This window comes from Pleurodeles waltl, chromosome 8, assembly GCF_031143425.1.
Source record: "Pleurodeles waltl isolate 20211129_DDA chromosome 8, aPleWal1.hap1.20221129, whole genome shotgun sequence".
Taxonomy (NCBI): Eukaryota; Metazoa; Chordata; class Amphibia; order Caudata; family Salamandridae; genus Pleurodeles; species Pleurodeles waltl.
This window is the reverse complement of record NC_090447.1, coordinates 73,403,968-73,416,005: the sequence shown is the minus strand read 5'-3', so window position 1 is coordinate 73,416,005 and position 12,038 is coordinate 73,403,968. Positions and strand designations below refer to the sequence as shown.

General features: G+C 45.9%; 1 protein-coding gene across 1 annotated transcript in view; it reads right to left on the bottom strand.

The window, feature by feature from the left end:
* IL18BP (interleukin 18 binding protein) overlaps positions 1–12,038 on the bottom strand; it is a 71,473-nt gene that overhangs the window by 26,008 nt on the left and 33,427 nt on the right. The gene's annotated exons all lie outside the window — the stretch shown is intronic.

Below are 12,038 nucleotides of genomic sequence, written 5' to 3'. Positions count from 1 at the left end.
TCCCCACGTTTAATCCTGCTTCTACTTTACCAGGGGATGTTACTACTACAAACTATAAGAAACTTCCATGGAGTGAAAATTCAATGGAATCCATTGGTGAACTTACAATTGCGTTATTCAACCAATGCCAGAATGACATGCCTAGCCACCCAATAACCTTATGGTCGATATTCCTGGAAAGGTGTGCAACTAGACTCCTAACAGATAGACCTCAAAGAACTTATCAGAGCCAGGGGCGGGTTAAAACAAAAAAGAAAATAACAATTTCAGCTTTCATTATCAACTTAAGAAGGCAATGGAATAGACTTTTAAGGTTATCTAAGAAAACCCCAACTGACTGTTCAAATTAAAGCTGATTTAAAAAACATTAACAATATTTATCGGAAACGAATATGGAATCATAAATTACAGAAAAGTCATGATTTTTGGGCAAAGATATTATTCTTAAGTAAAGAAAAAACAATGCACAGGGATTCTGGAAAATGATTAATGAATTAAATAAAGCTCCAATAACTTTCACTAGTTCAAATATTTCGGAATCCTCATGGATTGATTACTTAGTTCATCACTTCATCGGATGTAGTGAAATTAAAAGAGACATTAATATCTCTGGAGTGGCAATGAATGAGTTAAGCTTAGGAGGGGTTACTATTATGCCCCCTGTTGTCCAAAAGGATGTTGTCAAAGTAACCTTTTCAGTAGTGGAGGTCACTAATCAAATAGAAAATAGCAGGAGTGCAGGCACCCCAGGCCCAAATGCCTTATTTAAATAGAATCCGGCATTGTGGGCAGAAATTTTGGTCACAATTTTTAACTATTCTATGGAACTGGAAAATATTCCATGCTCTTCGAGAGGTGCAATAATCCACCCAATTTTTAAAGGAGCTAACCAATTTCACCTAGAGAATTATCATCTGATTACCTTAATGGACTCAGAGGCCAAATATTATGCTGGTTTACTATTGGAGCATCTTCAGACCTGGGCGACTGAGAATAATATTATTCCTCCCAATCAGTCAGGTTATGTAAAGGGCCCTGGAACGGCTACTAACATTTTAACACTTTCCACCATTATTGATAAATGTAAACAAAAATATCAGCCCTTGTATTTGTGCTTTGTAGATTTCAAATCAGCCTTTGACCTGGTACAGCGAAGTCACCTATGGGAAAAGCTAGCCACTCGTGCATACTCAAGCAATTATTAAAAGCTATACAGTTGTTATACACAGACTCATGGGTTAGAGTAAAGATAGGGGATGGATCCTTTCTATCAAGGAAAATTAAGTCAAAGCAAGGATTGAAACAGGGCTGTGTATTAGCGCTGTATCTTTTCAATCTTTTCCTATCGGATTTGACAGTTAAACTAAACAAGGTGAATGCCCATCCCCCAAAGGTTGGTGATATGCCCATTTCTAACCTGCTATATGCTGTTGACGTAGTCCTTCTAAGTCAAACTAAAGTTGCATTACGTCGGCTCGTTGTTAATTTAATTTAATTTGCCGAGCAGAATGGAATGAAAATTAACCAGAAAAAAACAAAGTGATGGAAGTTAGTAAAAATAAATTGTAAACACAATAAGTGGTATATTCAAGGGAAAGAATTAAAACTAGTCAAATATTATAGATACTTGGGCATATTATTTGATAAGTGGGGCTCTTTTCGTCCTCAGAAGCAGGACTTACAGAGAAAAGGAAATGCCCTATTGCTTGCTTTTCGTACTCTGAAAGGGTCCCTTGACGGCCCAAGATACCGTCCCTTGCTACAAGTAATTGCTGCCAGATTAATGTCGAGCATAGGATACGGGAGTAAGAGATGCCGACATTTTGAATAGAATAATTGGAAAGTGTTTAGGTCCTTATTCCAACTACCAGGCTACTCTTCCCAAGCCCAAATTAGGCTAGAGTTTGGGTATTTAAATCAAAGTTTAGCCAGAAAGTGCAGCTATATTAAAATCGGGAAAGACATACAGTCAACTAGGCGGAACCAACTTTGTCAGGCGCTCTGGAAGGAGATCAGTTCGAACCCCACATCTGATTCTAGACAGTATTTAGACCAGGCCACGGAAGATCTCGAGGTACGAGAACTGTGGGATGAAAATATCTCCTGCTTTGCTTTAAAAAAAATCTTAAATCGCATAGCAAAGAAGAAATCAGTGGTTATGGATAAGTCCTTGTTAGCAGTCAGATCACATTCACAGTTGGTATTGAATGAGTATAAAACCCTAAAATATCAGCCATACTTGGAGGCTGGGTGGAAAAAGTTGATGAAGACTTACTTATTAAATATTGTTTCCCCCTTAATCCAGGAGGCACCCACTCAGCCCCATGTGTAGGGGCCCCCAGTGTAGGTTGTGTGGTGATGGAGTGGAAGATATCATCCATCTGATCTGTAATGGATTACTGAATGAGCGTAGGACTCTATTAAAATTAGCCTTCAATCTGAGGGGCATACGTTCAGGTAGAGAAGCAGTGGTTGCCTGTTTTAAACCATCTGATTATATCTTGAATGCTAAATTTGCAAAGTTTTTACGTTTGACATCAACAAATCTATTACATGCTTAGTAATTAGGACAAATAAAATATGTGGCTGCTCAAGAATTGATTTATGCTGACAGAAGCTGACCCATGATTCCTACTTATTGAGGCTGGTTAGAGTGACTAGGCTATATGCCAAAATATCATATTTTTCATCCTTTAAGGTTACCGGAATGGGTACACGCTGCTAGTTATTAAGGGGAACCCTCCTAGCTAACCTAAGTCAACTATTTCTATCTGTTAAACAAGTAAAGTCTTCTTATATTAACAGTCCTTGTCGGTCATAAGTTGTGAAATTCTGAAGATCATCGACGATTAAGGTTTCCCCGTATAGTATCTTTCGAAGTACTACAGTGTCTCTAAGCTCTAACTTAACTGCTAACGATTTGGGAGTATATAAAACAGTATTTATAACATGACAGGAAGATGGTGATAAAACTTCTACACTTTAATGATATTTAAAAAAGAAATCTGGATTAGTATAGGCCTAGAAATTGGTTGCATTTTAATGTTTACATTTATGAGAGTCTCGGTTATAATGTGTATACACTGATAAATAAGGAAATTGTCAGTAACGACAAATAATAGTGGTTTATATTTTTATTATGTATAACATGTAGATAACCTTGGTCATTTTACTGCGCTTTTATGTAATAATTTATTATGAAGGATTTTAGATGGCAACGCACGGTACTTATTCGTATGAAGTTGTATTCACTTTAATGTACGATGTATTGGTTTTAATTAACTATGCATTTAATAAACTTGACTTTGACAATCTAAAAATCACCTTTACCAAAAGATCTATTCTTAAATTGTGAGTTCAGAGACCGGAAACTCCACATCTCTATCTGCTCCCAATGGGAAATTGAAAGATACTTCAAGGCAATCCCCATGTTATCCTATGGGAGAGATAGGCCTTGCAATAGTTTAAACTGAATTTTGCAGTATTTCACTATCAGGACATGTACAACACACCAGTATGTGTCCTACCTTTTAAAGACACTGCACCCTGCCCATGGGGTTGCCTTGGGCCTACCTTAGGGGGTGAAATACATGTAGTAAAAGGAAAGGTTTGGGCCTGGCAAGTGGGTACACTTGCCAGGTCGAACTGACAGTACAAAACTGCACACACAGACACTGCAGTGGTAGGTCTGAGACATTTTTACAAGGCTACTCATGTGGGTGGCATAATCAGTGCTGCAGGCCTACTGGTAGCCTTTGATTTACAGGCACACAAGTAGTAATACAATTTAGACAGAGAGCACTTTAGCACTGGTCAGGAGTGGTAAAGTACCCAGGGCCATATTTATACTCCGTTTGCGCCGAAATTGCGTCGTTTTTTTTGACGCAATTTCGACGCAAAACTAACGCCAACTAACGCCATATTTATACTATGGCGTTAGAGGCGAATAGCGCCAAAGTTCCCGGAATGTGCGTCATTTTTTAGCGTGAACCCCTTCCTTGCGTTAATGATATGCAAGGGAGGCGTTCCCGTCTAAAAAATGACTCCCAGGCCTTTACGTGGTATTTATACTCCCGGGCAAAAGAGACGCCCGGGAGTTGGCGTGGCTAAAAACGGCGCATTTGTGCCACTTTTTAACGCCTGCTCAGGGCAGGCGTTAAGGGGCCTGTGGGCTCAAAATGAGCCCACAGGTGCCCTCCCATGCCCCCAGGGACCCCCCCTGCCACCCTTGCCCACCCCAGGAGGACCCCCAAGGATGGAGGGACCCACCCCAGGGACATTCAGGTAAGTTCAGGTAAGTATAATTTTTTATTTTTTATATTTTTTTTTGGTGGCATAGGGGGGCCTTATTTGTGCCCCCCTACATGCCACTATGCCCAATGACCATGCCCAGGGGACAGAAGTCCCCTGGGCATGGCCATTGGGCAAGGGGGCATGACTCCTATCTTTACAATGATAGGAGTCATGTTGATGGGGGATGGGCGTCGTTAAAAAATGGCGCAAGTCGGGTTAAGACGATTTTTTCGACGTAACCTGACTTGCCCCATTTTAAGACGCCCATGCGCCATTTTCCCCCTACGCCGGCGCTGTCTGGTCTACGTGGTTTTTTCCCACGCAAACCAGGCAGCGCCGGTCTGATTGCGCCGTCTAACGCCATTCCATAAATACGGCGCCCGCATGGCGCTTCAGAATGGCGTTAGACGGCGCAAAACTTTTTGACGCTAAACTGCGTTAGCGCAGTTTAGCGTCAAAAAGTATAAATATGGGCCCCAGAGTCCTAAAGCCAGCAAAAACGAAATTCAGCACAGGATCAAAAACAGGAGGTCAGAAGCAAAATAATACAGGAGAAACCACGCCAAGAGCTGACAGGTCCAAGAGTTACTATCAAAATCTCATTGCAACCGAGTAACATAGTAATGATGATGTCAAATCATCACACTTCCGCCCTACAGTGAGTAGAATAATTTGAGACTCTCTCAAGTTATTCTGGCTGCTATTGCACAAGCATTTATTGGCACCAAGATGGACTCTGTATTGTTATTTGTGCAGGTTTTGCATAAATTTGCACATCAGCGTCATGTAATTTAGAACTCTATAGACATGTTCATATGACCCTGGTACTGAGGTAGTCATGCACGTTAAAGGTCACACACAGGATATCTCAACTTTATCAGCACAGTGCAAAAACAAACTTTTCAGGAAGGACCTGCTCCATCTGAAGAATGGAAATGACGTATGATTGTCAGCTTAAATCTAGCAATCAAAGATTCTGGTGCCTCAAGGACGACCAAGCTATGGTTGTGTGTGGCCTTCCTCGCTAATGTGGAATGCATTATCAGAATTCACTCCTAGGCTGGACAACTTACTTTTCACAGAGCAGTCAATCCCATGTTCTAAATTTACTTCATTTGCAACTCACTATACTGAATTGTGGCACTGCACAAATGTATAAGAAACAGAAAACCACTGTAAGGGGGAGTTCTAGTTATCTGCATTAACATATTACTTTCTTGATCTAAAATCTCTGTACTCCTGGGGTAAGAAGTGAGTTTTATTGTATTCACATGGCTGTTTGATAGAAAGGTCCTCTTGTCCACCATATCTTTGCTATGAGCATAAGTTGATTATTTAAGAAACTTTTCACTAGATCGTACCACTTACCCTACTCCTGAAATACTGCCCACTGCTCTGAGCATTTGCAAAACTGGAAGTAATTTTCTCTATCATGGCTGCACCTAGTGACTTTCTAGTGTTAGCAAAGGTGAGCTATGTTGCTTTGTTTCAGGCTCGTCCGCATCACCTGTGTGTGTCCCGCTACAGGAATATCATGGAGCACCAGCGGATACCGCCAGCACCGATGTGGAGCACCATCCCCTGGTGCCTCACAGTCCAGCATCCTTCTGCATGTACAGATGAACTCTCACTGGATACAGTTGTCTGGTATGTATTTTCTATGATGCTGGGGTACATGGCCAGATACAATCAATCAATCAATCAATCAAAAAATGTATTAAGCGCACTACTCACCAGTTAGGGTCTCAAGGTGCTGAAGGGGGCCATTTACTGCTCAAAAAGCCATGTCTTGAGGTGCTTTCTGAAAGTTAGGAGGTCCTGGGTCTTGCGTAGGTTGGTGGGGAGGGAGTTCCAGGTCTTGGCGGCGAGGTGGGAGAAGGATCTGCCGCCAGAGGTGGTGCGTTGGATGCGGGGGACTGTGGCGAGGGCGAGGTCAGCGGAGCAGAGAAGTCGAGTAGGTGCGTGGAAGTTTACTCATTCGTTAAGGTAGGCTGGTCCAGTGTCGTGGAGGGATTTGTGAGCATGGATAAGGACTTTGAAGATTATCCTTTTGCTGATGGGCAGCCAGTGTAGGGATCTGAGGTGAGCAGAGATGTGTTCGTGGTGGGGGAGGTTGAGGATGAGACGTGCAGCTGCGTTCTGGATTCGCTGGACTTTTTTCTGAAGCTTGGCTGTGGTACCAGCGTAGAGGGCGTTGCCGTAGTCCAGTCTGCTGCTGATGAGGGCATGGGTGACCGTTTTTCTTGTTTCCAAGGGAATCCATTTGAAAGTCTTCCATAGCATGCAAAGGGTGTTGAAGCAGGAGGACGATATGGTGTTGATTTGCTGGGCCATGGAGAGAGATGAGTCTAAGATGATGCCGAGGTTGCGTGGGTGGGTGGTGGGTGTTGGGGGTGGTCCGAGGGCGGTGTCCCATGCTGTCTTGTTGGGGCCGAAGATGATGATTTCTGTTTTGTTGGAGTTAAGTTTGAGGTGGCTTGCTGTCATCCATTTGGTGATGTCGAGGAGTCCGGCGTGCAGGTTTGTCTTGGCGGTGGAAGGGTTCCTGGTGAGGGAGATGATGAGCTGGGTGTCATCTGCGTAAGAAATGATGGTGATTCCGTGGGGCGGAGGATGTTGGTGAGGGGGGCCATGTATATGTTGAAGAGGGTGGGGCTGAGGGAGGATCCTTGGGGGACCCCGCAGATGATCTTGGTGGCTGGGGACCGTAAGGGAGGCGAACTCTTTGGGTTCTTTCGGTGAGGAAGGAGGTGAGCCAGTCTAGGGCCTTGTGTCGGATTCCTGCATCAAAAAGGCGTGCACGGAGGGTTTGGTGGCATACAGTGTCGAATGCTGCGGAGAGGTCCAGGAGGATGAGAGCGACCGTCTCACCCTTGTCCACTCTGGTTCTGATGTCATCTGTGAAGACTATGAGGGCAGTTTCAGTGCTGTGGTTCTTGCGGAATCCAGACTGGGAGGCGTTGAGTGTGTTGTTTTCCTCTAAGAAGTGAGACAGTTGGGTGTTCACTATTTTCTCAGTGACCTTGGTGGGAAGGGGAGAAGGGAGCTGGGACGGTAGTTCATGAGGTCTTCCGGGTTTGCTTTGGGTTTTTTGATGAGCGTGTTGACTTCGGTGTGCTTCCAGATGTCTGGGAAGGTTGCGGTGTCGAAGGAGCTGTTGATTATGGCGCAGAGCTGGGGAGCGATGATTTGGCTGGCCTTGTTGAAAATGTGGTGGGGCAGGGGTCTGTGGGGGAGCCTGAGTGGATGTAGTTCATGTTTTTTTTTGTTTCTTCGTCATTGGTTGGGGTCCAGGTGTGTATTTGGTTGGTGTGGGGGGGCGTTGTGCTGTTGGTCATGTCAGTGGTGGTGACGGTGTGTGCTGATGCTGTAAAACTGTTGTGTATGTCTACTATTTTGAGGTGCAAATAGTTGGAGAGGGAGTTGCAAGGGTTTTGGGTGTGAGGGGGGTCAATGGTGCTGGATTTAGGTTTGGTGAGCTCTTTGACGATGGCAAAGAGTTCCTTGATGTTGTGTGAGTTATTGTCTGTGCGTTCTGTGTAGAAAGACTGTTTGGTGGTCCGGATGAGTTGGTGGTGTTTGCGTATGATTGTTTTGAGGGTGGAGAAATTGCTCATTGAGGGTTCTTGGCGCCATGCTTTCTCAATTTTGCGGCATTCACGTTTGGAGGCTTGGAGTTCTGTAGTGAAACAGTCGGCGGTCTTGATGGTGTGGGTGTTGTTGTTTCTTTTCAATGGGGGGAGGGAGTCTGCGCAAGTTGTTAACCATTGTGTGAGGTTGTAGGCCACAGTGTTGGGGTCGTTGGTGATGGGGGTGGGGCTTGTGTGAGCTTGGCGATCAGGTGTTCTTTGGAGATCTTGTCCCACTTTCGGTAGGGTGCGGCGTGTTGTCGGTGGTGGGTGAGGGGATTCATGAAGTAGAAATGGACACAGTGGTGGTCAGTCCAGTGGAGTTTGGTGGTGTGGGTAAAGGTGACGTGGCTGCTGGAGGTGAAAATTGCGTCAAGCGTGTGTCCTGCTGAGTGAGTGGGTGAGGTGACCAGTTGCTTGAGTCTGAGGTTCGTGAGGTTGTCCAACAGGGCTGTGGAGTTCCAGTCGTGGGTGCTTTCCCGGTGAAAATGAGGTCACCAAGGAGTATGTAGTCTGTGGAGGTGAGGGCGTGGGAGCTGATAGTATCTGCAATGGCGTTGCAAAATGGGGGTCGGGGTCCTGGTGGTCTGTAAATTAGGGTTCCTCTGAGGTTGGTGTTGGCGTTGATGTGTATTAAAAAGTGTAGGTGTTCTGTGCTGTCTAGGGTATCGTTGGTGTTGGTGGAGATTTTGATGGTGTTTTTGTGTATGATGGCGATACCTCCTCCTGGCTTGTTTATGCGGTCTCTACAGGAGATTTTGTAGCCTTCTGGGATGGCGATGGCTATGTCGGGTTCTGATGAGGAGTTCATCCATGTTTCCGTGAGGAAGGCGATGTCAGGGGAGTATGTTGTGATCAGGTCCCAGAGCTCGATGGCGTGCTTGTGGACGGAGCGGGTGCTAAGGAGTATGCAGGTAAGGTGGTTGCAGGGGTTGTTGTTGTTGTTGTGTTGCGTGTTGGTGTTGTTGTGGTGTGTGTGTTGGTGGTGTTGGAGTTTGTGTGAGTGCAGGAAAAACGGCATGAGTGGCATGTGAATGGTCCATGTGTGTGCTTGGGGTTGGCCTGGGCACAGGCGGGGTTCTGTCCTGGGTTGAGGACGTGTAGTTTAGTGGAGGAGTAGTGCTGCCTCGGGGGTCGGAGCAGCGAGGGCCAGGGGGAATCGGCGCTAGGCGAGGTCCAGGCGCGGACGGGCGCAGACGGGCTTACCTCTGGCGCGCCAGTGGCGTGGCCGCACAGTGGCTGCCATTAAGAAGAGGAGGTGGGAGGGAGGAGCAGCTGGGAGGTGGGAGGGAAGGACCAATGGGGGCACGAGGGGGGCGGGGCTGCAGGGGACGCAGCGGCAGGGATCGGGAGACCGGCAAGAGCCGGTTGGGAATTGGGCGGTGCAAACAACAAGGGCAAAACAAAGAGGAATTCAAAAAGGGCATAGGAGCAACTAAAAACAGTGCAGAAAACGAAAAACGATTTACATGAAACGAAATAACGAAATACAAAATGCAGAGCACAACTAGATATGACTACCACTAGGCACCAGGGATGAGGCGCAGGCGGGTGGTTGAGGGCCTCGAACTCTTTCTAGCAGCAGACAGCAGGGTCAGGGGCACGGAGGCAGGCTGGTGGAGCCAAGTGGCCACCTGGCCAAAAACAGGTCTTGGGGTCACACAGGGCTCCGCGCAGCGGCCGCCATTAAGAAGGGGAGGTGGGAGGGAGGATTAGCTGGGAGGTGGGAGGGAAGGACCAATGAGGGCGCGATGGGGGACGGGCCGCAGGGGACGCAGCGGCAAGGATCGGGAGACCGGTAAGAGCCGGTTGGGAAACGGGCGGTGCAAACAACAAGGGCAAAACGAAGAGGAATTCAAAAAGGGCACGGGAGCAACTAGAAACAGTGCAGAAAACGAAAAACGATTTACATGAAACGAAATAACGAAATACAAAATGCAGAGCACAACTAGATATGCCTACCACTAGGCACCAGGGATAAGGTGCAGGCGGGTGCCTGCGGGTGGTGGAGGGTCTCAAACTCTTCCTAGCGGCAGACGGCGGGGTCAGGGGCACAGAGGTATGCTGGTGGAGCCAAGTGGCCTCCTGGCCAAAAACAGGTCACGGGGTCACACAGGGCTCCGCGCAGCGGGCGCCATTAAGAAGGGGAGGTGTGAGGGAGGAGCAACTGGAAGGTGGGAGGGAAGGACCAATGGGGGTCTGAGGGGGCGGGGCCGCAGGGGACACAGCGGCAGGGATCCACGTTTCGGCCATGTCAGTAAGTTTTCATTTTGGGTCTTACGTACGTGATTTTTTTGGGCTTCTGAGAAACTTGTGAGCCAGATCTGGAACATTGTTGGGGCTAAATCTACACAGTTCCTGTGCCATTTTAACACTGTGTGTGAGATCATCTTAAGAGCAAGTTGAACCTATTTTGAAAGTATTGTTCATTTCTTATCTGCAATATTTTGATATTTTTCTGAGGCAGCTTTTCACTTTGGATGGGGTGGCAGGCAACCTTTTTGTGGCCAGACTGACCGTTTATAGAAAAAAGGTGGGGTTCATTTTGGGGGGCGGGGGGGGGGGGTTCCAGTTCCCTCCTTTTTATTATGTTTTTGTGGTTAATATTGACTGTGTTTGCCTCACATATACATGAAGGTTTGCGCCAGGTTGTTAACAATTTATTGGAATGCTTACAACATTGGCCTGGCCAAATTTACAGTATTTTTCAGACAATTAAGATTTGGGGCGCAAGCTTTGAGGTTTCTTGATTCCCAAGGTTATATGTTTACGAAGTGTGGATGATCTTGGTGTAGAACTGTGCGCCTCTGATCTATAGATTATCAGCCTCTCTCCTTTATCCACTCAACAGCGCCGGATGACTAGTTTATAATCACAAGAGTAATACTTTCTGGCCATTTTTGTGAAAATTACTCTTACAATCATTTGCCAATTTTTAACAAAGTTAGAAAAATCAGCCTTGAAAGGACAAGAGACCATGTTCGGCTTAGAATGTGTCTAAGAGATGCTCCCATCTCACAGCTCCATTGAACTGGGAGCTACAAATAATGACCAAGTCTCATGTCAGGATAAAAGTTATGCAATCAATTCATATAAATAAATGTAGGAGAGAAGTTACTGAGCCAACGCAGTTTTTTTCAGTTTTTCTTTTTATCTATTGATATGTTTCATAAAGCACCAATGGCCATCACTCGGTAACTTCGAAGCACTATTGCACAGGTTATCACTTGAGGTATGAGTTGACATGAGTGTTCGAGACCAGCGAGATGAGACAAGGGCGGCCAATCGATACAGGCAAATGATTTCTTGAGCAGATCAGAAGTTGCCTGGATCCAAGGGACTTTGGTTCAGCTGCCATTTAGGTTGCCCAGGACAATCCAAAGCTGGAACCCAAACATTGTTTCCCTTGTTTTAGCCTCCTGATAGGATGCTGTGCGTTTAGAGGTAGGACACAGGTTCCTGGGAGGAACATAGGGCCAGATGTAGCAAAGGGTTTTACCCATTCTGTGTCTATGGGAAAATGTGTTCCTACATATGGCCCATAGTGTGGAGACCCTTTGGTGATGTATTGGCCCTTGCAGGCCAATGGGAAAGCGCTTCACAGCCTCAGGAAAGGACCACAGCTCTGTGGGGAAAGCCATGCGCACTCCGGGAGGGGCGGCTGCCCCACTCAGCATCATTACTAATGATGAAGTGATGAAGTTGCACAAAAATTAAAATATTTATTGAAATGAGGGGGTAAATATATCACTTTTGATTATTAGTGCCAGGACGCTTGTAGGCCAAGAGCCACCAGGGGGACCCTCAGTGTCTGTGATGCAAAGAGGCTGAAAGGGTACCCGCTGAACCCCCAGAGGCAGCAGAGGAAACTAGGGTGACAAAAGGGTTTGTTCCTCCCCAAAATGTAAGGAAATGTGAAAACACAGCAAACCCATCAGACAGGTGGTATAGCAGGCTTTTTAAGGCGTTAGAAGTTTGCAAATACACTGGATTTCAATGTCCCCTCCCCGTAGTTCACACAGATGTACATTTATGTACAATTTTAAACACATACATAACTGTAGAATTCCAATGTTGAATAGTTTTGAACATAACTTATTTCAAGTTTTTAAAGTG